The sequence below is a fragment of the Jaculus jaculus genome, chromosome 6 (assembly GCF_020740685.1).
Source record: "Jaculus jaculus isolate mJacJac1 chromosome 6, mJacJac1.mat.Y.cur, whole genome shotgun sequence".
Classification (NCBI taxonomy): Eukaryota; Metazoa; Chordata; class Mammalia; order Rodentia; family Dipodidae; genus Jaculus; species Jaculus jaculus.
In genome coordinates, this window is record NC_059107.1 from 54,892,632 (window position 1) to 54,907,669 (window position 15,038).

The following is a 15,038-nucleotide window of genomic DNA, read 5'->3' on the forward strand; positions in this document are numbered from 1 at the left end:
GCACACTCTCACATGCAGACTTTTGGTCATTCCTTTTTATGAATTTCTTATGTTTGATACATCATATTACTTAAATTCTGTATAACTTTTAAGAAAATCATGTCCTCCATCCTTAAAGCTGTCATCTGTTTATCTATTGTCTATCTATATTGTATATATATCAATAAACAAATCCAACATAGATATAATCTCTCATAATTTCCCAGTGTCATTGTTTCTCTATTTATGGCATTTGGGGTTTTCATGGGCTCAGGATAAGGTTTCACTCTAGCCCAGGCTTACCTGAAACTCACTCTGTAGCCCCAAGTAGACCTTGAATTCATGATGGTCCTCTAGCCTTAGCCTCCTCAGTGCTGGAATTAAAGGTGTGCACCATATCTGTTCTAGTCATTAGTAGAAATACACTGTATTTCAAGAAAGTTTGTTCCAAGAGAAAGTTCAACTAATAAACATCTAAAGAGAAATATAACAACATAGCATTTTGGAGAAGGTACGTAAGCACAGGCCATCTTGAAAATACAGCTGTGTACATTGGTTATTAAAATGGGTCAGTGGGATGAATACTAAAGTGCACTGAGTTCCTAGAAGATATATTAATCAGTCCAGAATAAAAATAAAGTTTGCTGATTGTATGGCATACCACTTTGTGTACTATATAAAACTGTTTTTGACACCCCCAAAATGGTACTATAAAAATTCACTTTGGGGCAGGAGATGTGGTTCAGTTTGAAGAGAACTTGCCTGGCATGGCATATAGCCCTGAGTTTGTACCCTAGCAATGCATAAACAAGGAATGCTCATGCCCTTCATATAATATCAGCAATAAGGAGAGATATAGTGTGGGAGGATAAAAAGTTAAGTTTGAGGTCATCCTGGAATACATGACAACTTGACTCAAAAAATGATTTAAATATTTTATTTTCCCAACCCTCATTGAAGTGCAACTAACAAGTAAAAGTGATATATTTTAGGTGCACAAGTAGTGTTTTGTTATACATATTAATTGTGATCTGATAAAATCCATACTCAAAAAAATGCCATGTGGTCCCTTTGCTAGGATGAAAGGAATAGATTTTATCTGGGATTTCAGGTAATGAAATTAAAGAAAAAAAATAAGCATCCAGAGGAAAATAAAAATCCACTTTAGGGTCCTCAGGAGCCCTCTGAGAGAAAGTCTTATAAAAAAATATTTAGAATTTCTATGCAATTTTTACCTAGTGAGCTTATGGATAATGAGGCCTTATGGTGGATATATGAATAACATTACAAAATATGAATGTATTAATTTGGTCTGAGGCAAATATAGTTTGGGTATTTTTAGCACCTCTATTTTCTTGGCAAACTTAGTTATACTTCATTTGGCAGAAGTATCTGAATAACATTGTGTAAAAATATTGTCTTCAATGTATTTATTGTTTCTGATTAACATGGTACTATACATCATTAATATAATCTCATGAACAGAATACAGAAGAAATCACAAAGAATTCTCTCTTTTTGTCTTTCCAGTAGGTGCCTGAGATTGCTTGAGGCTACTAGCCACTATCATTTCCATCTCTCCAAGTGTTCAATTAAGCATTTCAAGCATTCACTGAACTTCTCCTATATAAGAGACATTTTGTTGTGTTCCTGGGTGAGAGCACTTCATGTAAGTAACTTTTTTCTCATTTAAAATAAGGTATACCTAAAATTAACTTTTAAAACTAAAATGAAAACACATAGAAATACATTGTGTTTTCTCATTTTTAAGCATGATCTTAGACCTATTACATGGTCTGTTTTGATACTTTACTGAAACTTTTTTTTTTTTTTTTTTTTTTTGGGTTTTTCAAGGTAGGGTCTCACTCTGGTCCAGGCTGACCTAGAATTAACTCTGTAGTCTCAGGGTGGCCTCGAACTCATGGCGATCCTCCTACCTCTGCCTCCCGAGTGCTGGGATTTGAAACATTTTTAAAAAGCTAAAATTATTAATTTTGCTGTCTTATTGAAATATCAAGTCTGAAAATATAATAAAAATATGAATATAAAGTGTAAAAGTTGAAGAAAAATCTTAGACAATTTTATTTGAGGTTATAACATAAAAGTTATATTAAATATTGGAAATCATTCCTTCATTTTTTATTTTCCTAAAGGCCAATCATCTAAGTTGTCTACTTTCCCATAGACTGGTACAATATATTTGTTTACATACTTCTCATTTGACCAAATATAAGAGTTGTATTTTAGGCATTAACTATTTATGTATCTTCTCTACTGCACTAGAAAAATAGATAAGCTTGGCATGACCTCTGAATAAGTGGTTCTCAAACTCTAAACAGGAAGATCAAAAAGATACTATGGTGGAGTGACTTCAAGCTCTGAGAAAGGATAGAAATGAAGAACACAAAAGAAAGGTGCCATCAAGCACTGAAAAGGGAAAGCACAGCAGGCAGTGAATGAGTTCCGCAGACACTGAGGGCTGAGCAGCGTGGTTTTCTAGATAGTTCTACTGACGTGAGAACAGGAAAGTCACATACAGTCTATAGCCAATGCTAAAATCATTTGTTTATCTTTATAGAAACACATGCAAATAGAGGGAATAAAAGGCAAATTGTTAATCCTAAATTTGACTTCTAAATCTAATTTACTACAAACATTTATAGTCAGTTTGGGCAAATAGTATGCATATAGGTTTCCGAACTTTACCTCATTTAAACAAGATAGATTCTAAGTAGTTAGATTATTTTTCCCTTGCTCAGTGGCCTGCATATGACCTAGGAAGAGGAAATTTCTGTAACATAAAACTAATCATTCCTATTCCTGGAATAAGATATGAAGACAATCCTCTATGTTCACTGTAAGTCAGAAGCTAATAGGAAGGAGGAATTCAACTCATACTGAGCTGTATCTTAGGGACCACATGGAAGTAGCTTTGTGTGGGTTGTTCTTTTGTGTTTTGAAAGTGATCTTGTTGGAATTATAGTTAAACATTCTATTTTTTTATGTAGAATAGGTTATGTATAGAGAAATTAGGTGAATGTTGAAAGTATTAAACTCAATGTCACAAGATCAGTAGTGGTAGAATCTAGGCATACAGACAGCACTGCCTCAAAACTGAATCACAGGGGATGAAGACATGGCTCAGCAGTTAAAGGTGCTTACCTATAAAGTCTGACAGCCCAGTTTTTCTTACCCAAGACAGATGTAAAGCCAGATGCACAAAGTAGTGCATGTGTCTGGAGTTTGCTTGCAGTGGCAATATGCTACAATCCTCCATTTCTTTCTCTCTCTTTCTGGAAATCAATAAATAAAAATACTATTAAAAAGCTGAATCCAAGAACATAAATGAAAACAAACTGATGAACAAAAGTGACCAAGCCTACTTGGGAAATTCAATTACCAGAGTCAGAGAATGAGCCACGCTTGAGACTTGCAGCTCAGTGTTCCATGGAGCATCTTTACACTCCCAGTGGAGTATAGCAAGTGTGCGGACAAGTGAAGACACACTCTCTATTTGATCAATAAAGAGTTATTAATCAGGACCTCTGGTTAAGATGGTGGCGTAGGTACCACGCCAAAGCAGCATGGGCGGGGGGAAGACCAAAAAAACTCAGCAAAATACACACTTTTACTAAAAAGTGAGGTATATAGGAAATTGAAACAGCAGTGGAGAAGTAGAAGAGATCCAGAGCATCTAGAGCCTGCACAGGCCTGCAAAAGCAGCCCCGGCAGAACCACGACCACAGCGGTGGTAGAGCACCAGAAAGCTGCCAGGCTTGGCTCGAGCTGCAGGAGAAGCCAGGTGTGGGGGCTTCCACTCACACTGGAGCTTTCCACAACTCAAGAAACATGAAGGGAGAGCAGCAGTGAACAACAGAGGTGCAGATCACAAGGTAGAAGAACACATGGAACAGCAAGAAAACTAGAGAAGCTATGGCTCACTCCCTTCCCCCACCATCTGTGCCCACCTCCAACAAACAGAGCAGTGGTCCTGGGACCGGCCATGCCAACTTGAGCTGATAGAGGGACCCAAGAAGGAGCAGAGTCCGGCAGCAACATCAGTGGCACTGGCACCGGCAACAGCGCCCCCAACAGCAGCAGCAGATCCAGTAGTGACAGCAGCAGAGGATCCAGCACCAGCAGCTTCAGAGGCAGCAGCAGCAGCAGATCCAGCAGCAGCAGCAGCTTCAGCAGCAACAGCAACAGACACAGCAGTGGTAGTGTTAGCAGCAGCGGCAACAAATTCAGCAGCAGCAGCTTCAGCAGCAGCAGTAGCGGTTCCAGCAGCAGGGGTGCAGTTCTGCAGGGCCACAGTTGCCAGGCTCAGTTTGCCCCACAGAAAAAAGCCAGTGCCCAGGTTCAGAAATCTGAACAGAAAACCAACGACCCAGCCAGCAACTTTACTGAGACCAAAATCATCCAAGGTAACTGGGATTGCACCAGGGTAGGGTCTCACTTGGTCACAAGCTGACTTGGATCCCTCAACAGACCAGAAATCTTAACATCTTTGTTGATAGAGGATCTGGTTGTTATAATAACTACTCTTGCATAAATACTTGGTGCTGTTCTTGATTGAATTGTACAGTGTTTAGTTAAATTTAGAATCTACCTGCATTTTATTTCACTCAGCCTACTTGAATACTCCTATAGCAGGGAAACTCAACCCCTAGGAACACCTTTGCAGATACTCTCAGAGACTTAAGAGCCACACCTAACAGCTTAAGCTCCTACCCTGAAGATATATAACATCAAATCAATTGATACAGCTAAGAATACCCAGCCAGCTAGAAAATCCAAGCATTAACGTAATCCAATTAAAGTAATCCAAGAGGCAAAAATGTATACATTATAACACAAGAAACACTAAAAAGGAAGACAATATAAATCCACCTAAAAGTACTAATGCATCAGAAATGACCTCCAAAGAGAACGAGTTAGAGGAAATGCCTCAGAAAGATTTCAAAAGAATGATTGTAAATATTTCAAAGAAGTCAAAGAACAAATCAAAGGAATCAAAGAAAAAATCAAAGGAATCAAAGAGGAAATCAAAGAAGATGCAGGACACCAATTTAATGAAATAAAGAAGGCAAAATAAGACATAAATAAGGAAATAGAAATAATAAAGAAAAACCAGTCAGAATTACTAGCAATAAAGAACACAGTTAGTGAAATAAAAAACTCTGTAGAAAATCTCACCAGTAGAATGAGTGAAAGAGAGGACAGAATATCTAAGATAGAAGACCAGGTGGCAGATCTAATTCAGTCCAACAAAGAGAAAAACAAAGTTATAGAAAAGTATGAGTGGTAATTTCAAGATATTCGGGACACTATGAAAAGATCCAATATAAGAATTCAGGGCATAGTAGAAGGAGAAGAATTCCCCTCCAAAGGCATAGTAGGCGTCTTCAACAAAATCATAGAAGAAAACTTCCCCCAAATTGGGAAAGAGGTGCCAATGCAGATACAGGAAGCCTTTAGAACCCAAGCCAGACAAAACCTGGAAAGAACCTCTCCTCGCCATATTATAATCAAACTTCCAAACACACACACCAAAGAAAAAATATTGAAAGCAGGTAGAGAGAAAAATCAAGTTACCTACAAAAGCAAGCCCATCAGGATTACAGCAGATTATTCAACACAAACTTTAAAAGCCAGAAGGGCTTGGAGTGATATATTCCAAGTTCTGAATGATAACAACTGTCAACCAAGGTTACTTTATCCTGCAAAGCTATCCATTCAAATAGACGGAGAAATGAGGACATTCCATGACAAAAGCAGGTTAAAGGAGTATTTGAAGACAAAACCAGCTCTACAGGAAATACTTGATAGAATCCTCCATGCTGAAGAAAAGGAAAAGCACACATATAAGGAACCTAGAAAAAATAAGCAATACTCAAATACTCGTTAACACAGGAGAGCAAAGGTAGAACCAGAACCACAAAAAAAAGGCAAACATAAATGACACCTTTCAATAATATCTCTAATCAAGATGAGATTAATCACTTAATTAGACCTATAACAAGCATGAAGATCTGAACAGTTATCAATAATCTCCCAACTAAAAAAAGCCCAGACCCAGATGGATTCACTGCTGAATTTTACCAGACCTTCAAGGAAGAGCTAACACCATTGCTTCTTAAGCTTTTCCAGGAAATAGAAAAAGAAGGAATTGTACCAAACTCCTTCTATGAAGCCAGCATCACCCTGATACCAAAACCAGGCAAAGATAGAACAAAAAAAGAAAATTACAGACAAATCTCCCTCATGAACATACATGCAAAAATTCTCAACAAAATATTGGCAAACAGAATAAAAGAATATATCGAAAAGATCATTCATACTGACCAAGTAGGCTTTATCCCAGAGATGCAGGGATGGTTCAACATACACAAATCTATAAATGTAATACATTACATAAATGGGTTGAAGGACAAAAATCAAAAGATCATATCATTAGACGCAGAGAAAGCATTCGACAAAAATCCAACATCCCTTCATGATAAAAGTCCCACAGAGACTGGGAATACAAGGAACATATCTCAATATAATAAAAGTTATTATGACAAGCCTACAGCAAACATATTACTAAATGGGGAAAAACTGGAAGCTTTTCCACTAAAATCAGGAATAAGACAAGGGTGTCCACTGTCCCCATTTTTATTTTATATAGTTTTGGAAGTCTTAGCCATAGCAATAAGGCAAGAGACACACATAAAAGGGACACAAATTAGAAAGGAAGAGATCAAGTTATCATTATTGGCAGATGACATGATTATATACATAAAGGACCCTAAAGACTCTACTAGCAAACTGTTAGAGCTGATGAAAACCTATAGCCATGTAGTAGGATACAAAATAAATACACTGAAATCAGTAGCCTTCATATATGCTAACAACAAATACATAGAGGATGAAATCAGAGAATTGTTCCCATTCACAATTGCCTCAAAAAAAAAGTAAAGTACCTTGGAAAAAACCTAACCAAGGAAGTAAAGAATCTTTACCATGAGAACTTTAAGACACTCAAGTGAGAAATTGTAAGTCCAGGTAGCTATAGACACCTGACATTCAATAATAATGCCAAAAATACTCATTGGAGAAAAGACAGCCTCTTCAGCAAATGGTGTTGGGAAAACTGGATATATATCTGAAAAAGGATGAAAATAGATTCTTCTCTCTCGCCATGCACAAGAATTAAGTCCAAATGGATTAAAGACCTTAACATTAGACCTGAAACTCTGAAACTGCTAGAGGAAAAAGTAGGGGAAACCCTTCAGCATATTGGTCTTGGCAAAGACTTTTTGAATACAACCCCAATTACTCAGGAAATAAAACCACAGATTAATCACTGGGACCTCATGAAATTACAAAGATTTTGCACTGCAAAGGACGCAGTGAAAAAAACAAAGGGGCAACCTACATAATGGGAAAAAATCTTCATCAGCTATATATCTGATAGAGGATTAATATCTAGTATATACAAAGAACTCAAAAATTTAAATAATAAGGAATCAAAAAGCCAATCAAAAAATGGGCTATAGAGCTCTCAAAGGAAGAAATACAAATGGCATATAAGCATCTAAAAAAGTGTTCTACATCACTAATCATCAGGGAAATGCAGATTAAAACTACAATGAGATTCCATCTCACTCCTGTTAGATTGGCTACCATCACCACAGCCATTTGGGGAGCAGAAAAAAAAAACAGGGAATTGTGTAGGGAGGGGACTGTGGATGTTAGATGTGAATAGGAAGACAGCTGCTGCTAGAAGAGATACTTACCATCCTTTCACTTGGAAGGTACAGGCAGGAGGAAAAGTACTTTATGGCCAGGCTCAGTTAAGTAGCAATTTTGAGGACAGCCTAGGCTACATAATGACCTGTCTCAAAAATTAAATAATTAAATTAAACTAAAACCAGCAGATGCTAGGTACAGTTGAATTTTTGGAAAGCAGTAGTAAAAATGACACCATGTGGGCTGTTTCCTCCTATGTCTCCCTGAGGTCCATTGAGGAGAATACCTCCTTTGCCATTTGTTTTTCTCTTCTGCAACCAGTAACAACATGGGTTTTCTGGGGAGCTGATTTTTCACTTTACTTTTCAAATGTCTTTCTTTTCCCTTCACGTCTGTGTAGGAGTCTTTTTTTTTTTTTCCACCTAGTTTACTATTGGTCAGCTTTTATTATTCAATTATTGGACAATGGCAAGCTGTGGTGAATGTACAATGTCTTCTAAAATACTGCCCTGCAATGTCATAAAAGTCAAACAATTGTACTGCCTTCTCTGTTAGATTTGGCCTTGAGGGGTATCCTTTTTTTTTAATCAAGTGACAGTAGTCATGGCTTCTACTTAGTAACCCAGGAAGAAAAACACATATATTAATGCTGGAAAGCATTTATCATGTGAAATCAAAACCATTGACAAATTTAAACTGGTTTAGCAAGAGTAACCTTCCTACGATCACTTAACTGTACAGTACTGTACTATAAAACATCTCTAAAATTCTCACTCTACTATGTGGATTCTCCTTCTGATAATAAACAGTTTTGGGTTTTTTTAATCTGGTTCTATGCTGACACATTACACACCCACATGCTATGCAATTATTATCAAATTACAAAGGCTAAATCAGATGTGCTACTCTTCTGCCTAAAATACATTGCTTCTTGTTTTCACAGAATAAATTCAAGCTTTATTAAATAACTCTGGTGTCCAACACATTAATTGTTTAGAGCTGAAGTTTAAACAGCTATTCACTTATTCTTACCTCAATGATCATAGACCCCAAGTCCCCACCTCTTCTCAGTCACTCCTCACAATCTTAGCTGTGAAAATCTCTTTATTATCATCTCAAACTGCCACAATGCATTTGAATTTTTTTTTTTTCTCTGTTTAACTTTCACAAAGAGTGTATATCGCTACCTGCTTGGTAGTGCTATCCTTTTCTTTAGCAGGGCTCCTGAAAGTAATACACATTTATGTTTATAGTCTGTCACTTAATCACATGTCACAAACCTTCATGCTTTTTTTTTTTTATAATGACCCCAAATTCTGCAAAGTATTCCCTGAAGCACATATCAGGATTTCAGCTTTCTTAGCTTAAATATTTTTGTGTTCATGCATTCATTTTGTAACCTGAGCTTTACATTTTAATATGTATAATTATATAATTACTTTCCCTAGCAAATTGTGAACCAAGAGTTGCATATACAGTGTTTATTATATATTATTTATTTCAATAAACACTTTCTAGGCATTGTGTCCTTTATGAATCACTGAAATTATTCCCTGAAGCTTTTTAACAAAGAGGGTTGGTTGAAATTTAAACTCAAACATTTGAAATGTTGCAATCCATCTCCAAATCTTTCATGTTTACACTGCTAGCTGGACATTTCCCCTACCGTTTATGGGCAACATTCCCTCTTCCCCCATCTTACAAGTAGCAGGTGCTGATGAGGCATATCCATTTAAATTGAACCATTGACCCATGGGAGAAATTCACTTATTTTCTTTTAATGGTGTTTATGTTTTCATATTATTTAGTGCCTTGGATTAGTTAGAAGAACCCCTTGTGATTTATCAAGTAAACTGATATGATTAATGTTGGACATTATTCTTTCTTTAATATGATTTTACAGGTGGGAAGAAGCATCTGGATTTAATCATGAAATTACTTTGCATCACTGGTCCAGGTATAGCAGCTCAGACTGGTGCCGGGTGTGCACTTTCCTTTGTGATTATGGACATACACCAGTTGTTCCATTTGTATGACAGGTGTTACTTCATACAGCTGGTTTGAAGAAATTAGTAAAGGTAGTCATAAGTACAGTTGAACACTGTTAAAGAAATTAGATACTCTAGTGTCTCATTTTATTTTCTTTAATTATTTTGACACATATTCTTCAATTTTACTAGTAGGCAACTTTTCTATAACTTTCTTAGGAAAGAGAAATCTATGGTGGTTATCTTAACTCACTACAATGCTGATTCTTCTCCTTCTTCTTCTCACCTCTCTAGCTTCTCTCTATCTCTCTGCAGTCAATTCAATTTGGGTTTTACATGTTTTTCAGGCTTATTATTTTTCTTTTAATCTGGAGTTCAATTGCAATGGCTGGAGGCCTTGACTGTCTCTCTTTTCTCTGCTTGCAAATATATATATATATATGTAATCTTACACCAATGAACACTTTACTAAAGTATAGAATACCAGTTATGTAAAAATACATGAGAAAGACAACATATAAAAGATGGTGTCTTACAACTGATTTTTAATCTCAATACTTCTGACATACAAAACCCCTAAAAGTAAGTTTATTGACACCAATTGATTTCAATATAGTCTGCAACTCTTCAATTTTATGTTACTGTGGTTTTCATTTTTATTCTATATCATAAATCTTTTGATGTGTTTACTTCTCAAAGTAGTATATCATTATTTCTAGAAATTAATGTTAGCAATTATAAGAAGCTTCCCTCAATCATAAGAATTTAATATAGTTGCTACTGAAGAAACAGCTACCACTTGGGGGTTATCTACACTAAGAACCAAATATTTAAAGCAAACTTTGGAGGTTGAAAGTGGGAAGACTAAGATAACAATGTGATCTCTTACTTCAGACATGTTCAGAAAGGCTTCATTACTTTAAAATACCCTATACTTGAACATTTGAAATAAATTATTCTCTTAAATGGTTCCTACAAAAGGAATCAAATTCACTGTGTTTCAAAACCTGAAGACTGAGTCAGAGACTTACTCTTAGATATACTGATCAGTCATTGAGGTGGGCGTTTGTAAACTCTGTAATGTAATTAATGTAATATTACAGCATTTATCAATACACAATACTGAGCTACCTAAACCAAAAAAAGCACATGCATAAGGAAGAAATTGGCTCATATGCAGCAAGAGTGTAGGGCTGGAGAAATACCTTAGCAGTTAAGGCACTTGCCTGCAAAGCCAAAGGATCCAGGTTCAATTCCACAGTACCCACATAAAGCCAGATGCACAAGGTAGCACATGGATCTGGAATTTGTTTGCAGTGGCTGGAGTACCTGGCATTCCCATTCTCTCTCTCTCTGTGTCTCTCTTTCTCATAAATAAATATATAAATATATAAATATGCAAATAAATAAGTAGTTGTGGCCTCTTAAGAATAAGTACACCTGGGCTGAAGAGATGGCTTAGCAGTTAAGCCAGATGCACAATGTGGCTCATGCATCTGGAGTTCATTTGCAGTGGCTGGAGTCCCTGGTGCACCCATTCTCTCTCTCTCTCCCCCTCTTTCTCTCTGTGTCTGTTTCTCTTAAATAAATAAATAAATAAATAAATAAATAAATAAATAAACAAGCGTAAAAATTTAAAAAAATAATAAATACACTCAGGAGAGAAGCTGTGTTTATGGTGAAATGAATAGCATCATATTTCAGACGAGATCAGGCGTGTTCAGGGTGGTATGGCCGTAGACAGCATCATATTTCATATAGAAACATTCCAGAAATTATAGAATGATTGGAGAAATTGTGAAAGCCTTTTGTGAAGATGTAAACTGTACTTCATAGTCCAGTTGTTCCTAATTAGGAGCCTTGCTTTCCTGTGGTTGGAAGTTTCAAAAGGTACTTTTTTTCACTGCATGCAAAAATACATATGTCCATCATGTATAGTTTTTATAATGTACATGCAATGGGAATACTAAGAAAGGAAATATTGAGTAAGACAATATGAGGCAAGCCAACTCCTAATGCTAATGTCAGCCATATACAGTGGCTGGTCATTACATGGGTGATTGAATTCACCTCAATGTTGGCAGCTTCAACATAGATATTTCTCTGCCACCCATGTCCCAGTGGATTCCATGTGGGTGGAGGTTGGAAACTTTTGGTCTCTTAAATGACTAAAATGTTGTGTATTTTGCAAAACATGGAATTTTAAAATTTTGGGGAGAATTAAATTTAAATTTGGAGACAAGTTTGGGATATTTGTTTCATTCATGAATTTTAAATAATTCCCAAATCAGGGTACCTAAAATACAGTTTTAATTTTATTTGTTTGAGAGAGAAGGATGGAGGGAGGGAGGAAGAAAATGGGCATGCCAGGGTCTTATGCAGTTGCGAATGAACACATGTACCACTTTGGGTGTCAAGCTTTATGTGGGTGCTTGGTCAGCAAGGCTTTGCAAATAAGTGCCTTTAGCTGCTTAGCCTTTTTCCCAACCCTCCTCAAGTACTCTTTGAAAAATATTATAATTTTCTTTAGGAAAGGTAAGACATTATGCGTATTTAATTTAATTTATTTCTAGGTGTATCATGTGCTTATTTTTCTACACTGAACATTGAAACATATCCAGATGTTACTTCATTTAAACAGTCAAATAATGATCAATATCTATAATAAATTTTTAAAAGAATTGTTTTATTTACTTGAGAGAGTGAGCCTTAGACAGAGAGAATGGGGTGTGCACAGAGAAAGAGTAACAAGGGATGCACAAGGGCCTCCTGCCATTGCAAATGAATTCCAGACCCATTCACTGCTTTGTGAATCTTGCTATCCATGGGTGTTGGAGAATTGCACCCAGGCCATTAGACTTTCCAGCAAGTGCCATAAACCTCTGAGCCATCTCTTTAGCCCTGATTATAGAAAATTTAGTGGAATTACTTGTTTGGTTTTCTTTTCATTTTTTTTTTTCTTTTCTGAGTGTGAGTGTGTGTGTGTGTGTGTGTGTGTGTGTACAGAAGTGTGTGGATATACACAGGTGAAGTACATGTATGGAGAGCAGAGAGTTGACTTTGGGTGTCTTCCTTGATTTTTCTAAACCTGATTTCCTGAGACAGGGCCTCTCACTTGAACTCCAAGCTCCCTAGTTATGCCTGCCTACCTAACCAGCTTCCCACCGGAGATTCCCTCCCCAATGCTGGGATGGCAGGCAGGTTGCTTTGTCCACCTGGCATATATGTGGATATTTGGGATCTGAACTCTGGTCCTCATGCTTGTGCAGCAATCACTTTATTCATTGAGCCATCTCTTTAACCCCTACATGACTCCATATTGAACAGTAGTTTTATTCTTTTGCTGTTTTAGTGTATTGTATTACATTAAATTCTTATTTATTATTATCTCACAAAAACAATTCTAGAAAACTCATTTTCCTCTTGAAATTCAATGCTGCATTGATTATTTTGACTTTATTTATGATCTCAGTTGCTATTAAGGGTTTTGTTTAAATAGGTCTTTCCAGTTTGGGTATTTCAATCTCACCTTATCTTGATAGTAGAGTTAAATATATTGCCCTACGGACTAATTACTAACATTTGTGGCAAGATGGTATATTTTATTTTCTTTCTCTATTTCCTTCCTTGTTACTTTCATCTCCCTTTCTTACTTTCATCTCCCTCTCCTTTCCATTCCCACTTTCTCTTTCATTTTCTGAAGCTTATGCTCCCCCCACCAGCCCTCTCTCTTTCTTTCTCCTCTGTTTTTTCCAGAGTTCCCTGTAATCAATGGTGGCCTATAAATTGGTATAGAGCTGAAGATGACCTTAAAATTCCAATCGCCTCTTCTCTACCTTCTGTGTTCTAAGATGACAGGTATAAATCACCACACTTAGTCATACGGTACTGAATATTAAATGCAGGAATATTAAATACATGTTAGGCCAGCATTGTACTATCTGTACTATTTCTACTGCTTCAGTTTGGCATATTTCATTTCCATAAACCTTGTCAATCTTCTACATGGATGATTAGAGACAATTTCACTACATTAATTTAGAAAAGAAGTATTTTAAGGTTATAATTTATTACACCTTTTATTTTGAAAGCATTTTAATTTTTATATATGTAAATTGTTTTCTATATTTTTCTCATAACAGGTAAAAAATTAAAACATTTTCCATATACCTTATAAATTTCAACTCTGTATTTATCTCTGAAAATCCTATATCATTATAAACAAATATCCTATTTTACATATCTTCAAATTAAACACAAATTTGTATTGTTTTATGCCATAAAGAAGAAGTTTGTTCATTTTGACCCACATATTGTATTATTATAGTTCTTCCATTTGATTTTGAAATTTTTATATTTAGGTAATCATTCTTTGAAAAAGTCATTGGGATTGTTAGGTTTTGTTGTCCACTTGATCAGTTTAGGAATTTTCCTCTTCAGTGGGTCTCTGAGTTTGCTTCCAAGGACAATTAACTGAAGGAGGAAGTCCTTTCCCCAGGGTGAGCCCTTCTCCCAGAGTGAGCCCTTCCTCTTGGAGTGGAGGGCTTTAATCTGAGGAAGCAATGGGAGAAAAGAATCTCTCCCTCCCACTTGGCTGCTGGTGCTGCTTGCTGCCTTTCAGTGTGGACTGATGACCAATGTGGACTGAAGACTGGCAGCTGTCCAGGAAGCCTCCAGGCCTTCAGTGCCAGATTGTGACTGCTGCGGCATCCTGCCTCATGGGCTGAGCAGCTACCCGGCTCCTTGACTCTCAGGCCTACAAACTATTATTATTGGACTGCAATAAGCTAATCTAATAAATTCCCTTTTAGCACAGTTGATTATAGTGCTCTTGTTCCTCTAGAGAACCCTGACTAATACAGTCACAAAATAATCCAGAGAATTATATACTCTTACTCATCTTGCCCTATTGGTATCATTTTGTAAAGTTTAATATACTGTTGAAACAGTAATAATACTGTTAACTAATCAAGTATCAACTCTCTCTTGGTATGTGCATGGGTATGGTTGTGTGTATTCCATGGCATTTCACTCTGTGTACAAGATTTGTGTACTTACTACAACAGTCAAGATACAGAAGTTATCCCTCATTTCAAAAGTATTTCATTTTGGCTTTTTTTCCATAGTATAGTTACACCTTCCTTCACAACAACTCCTTTGAAATGACAGCAATAAGTTTATGTGTTCTATAGTTTCAATAAAAGAATCTTATTTATGTGGAATCATGTCCCATGTAGCTTTAGGAAATTAGTTTTCAACTAAAGTTACTGCCTTTGAGATATTTTCAAGTTGTTATTTGTAACAATGGTTTTGTTGATGTTGCTGATGATTTTCTTT

The 15,038-nt window shown here is 36.3% G+C and overlaps 1 pseudogene; it reads right to left on the reverse strand.

The window, feature by feature from the left end:
• Positions 1 to 11,476: 11,476 nt before the first annotated feature.
• LOC123461506 lies at positions 11,477 to 14,411 on the reverse strand (annotated as a pseudogene).
• Positions 14,412 to 15,038: the final 627 nt, after the last annotated feature.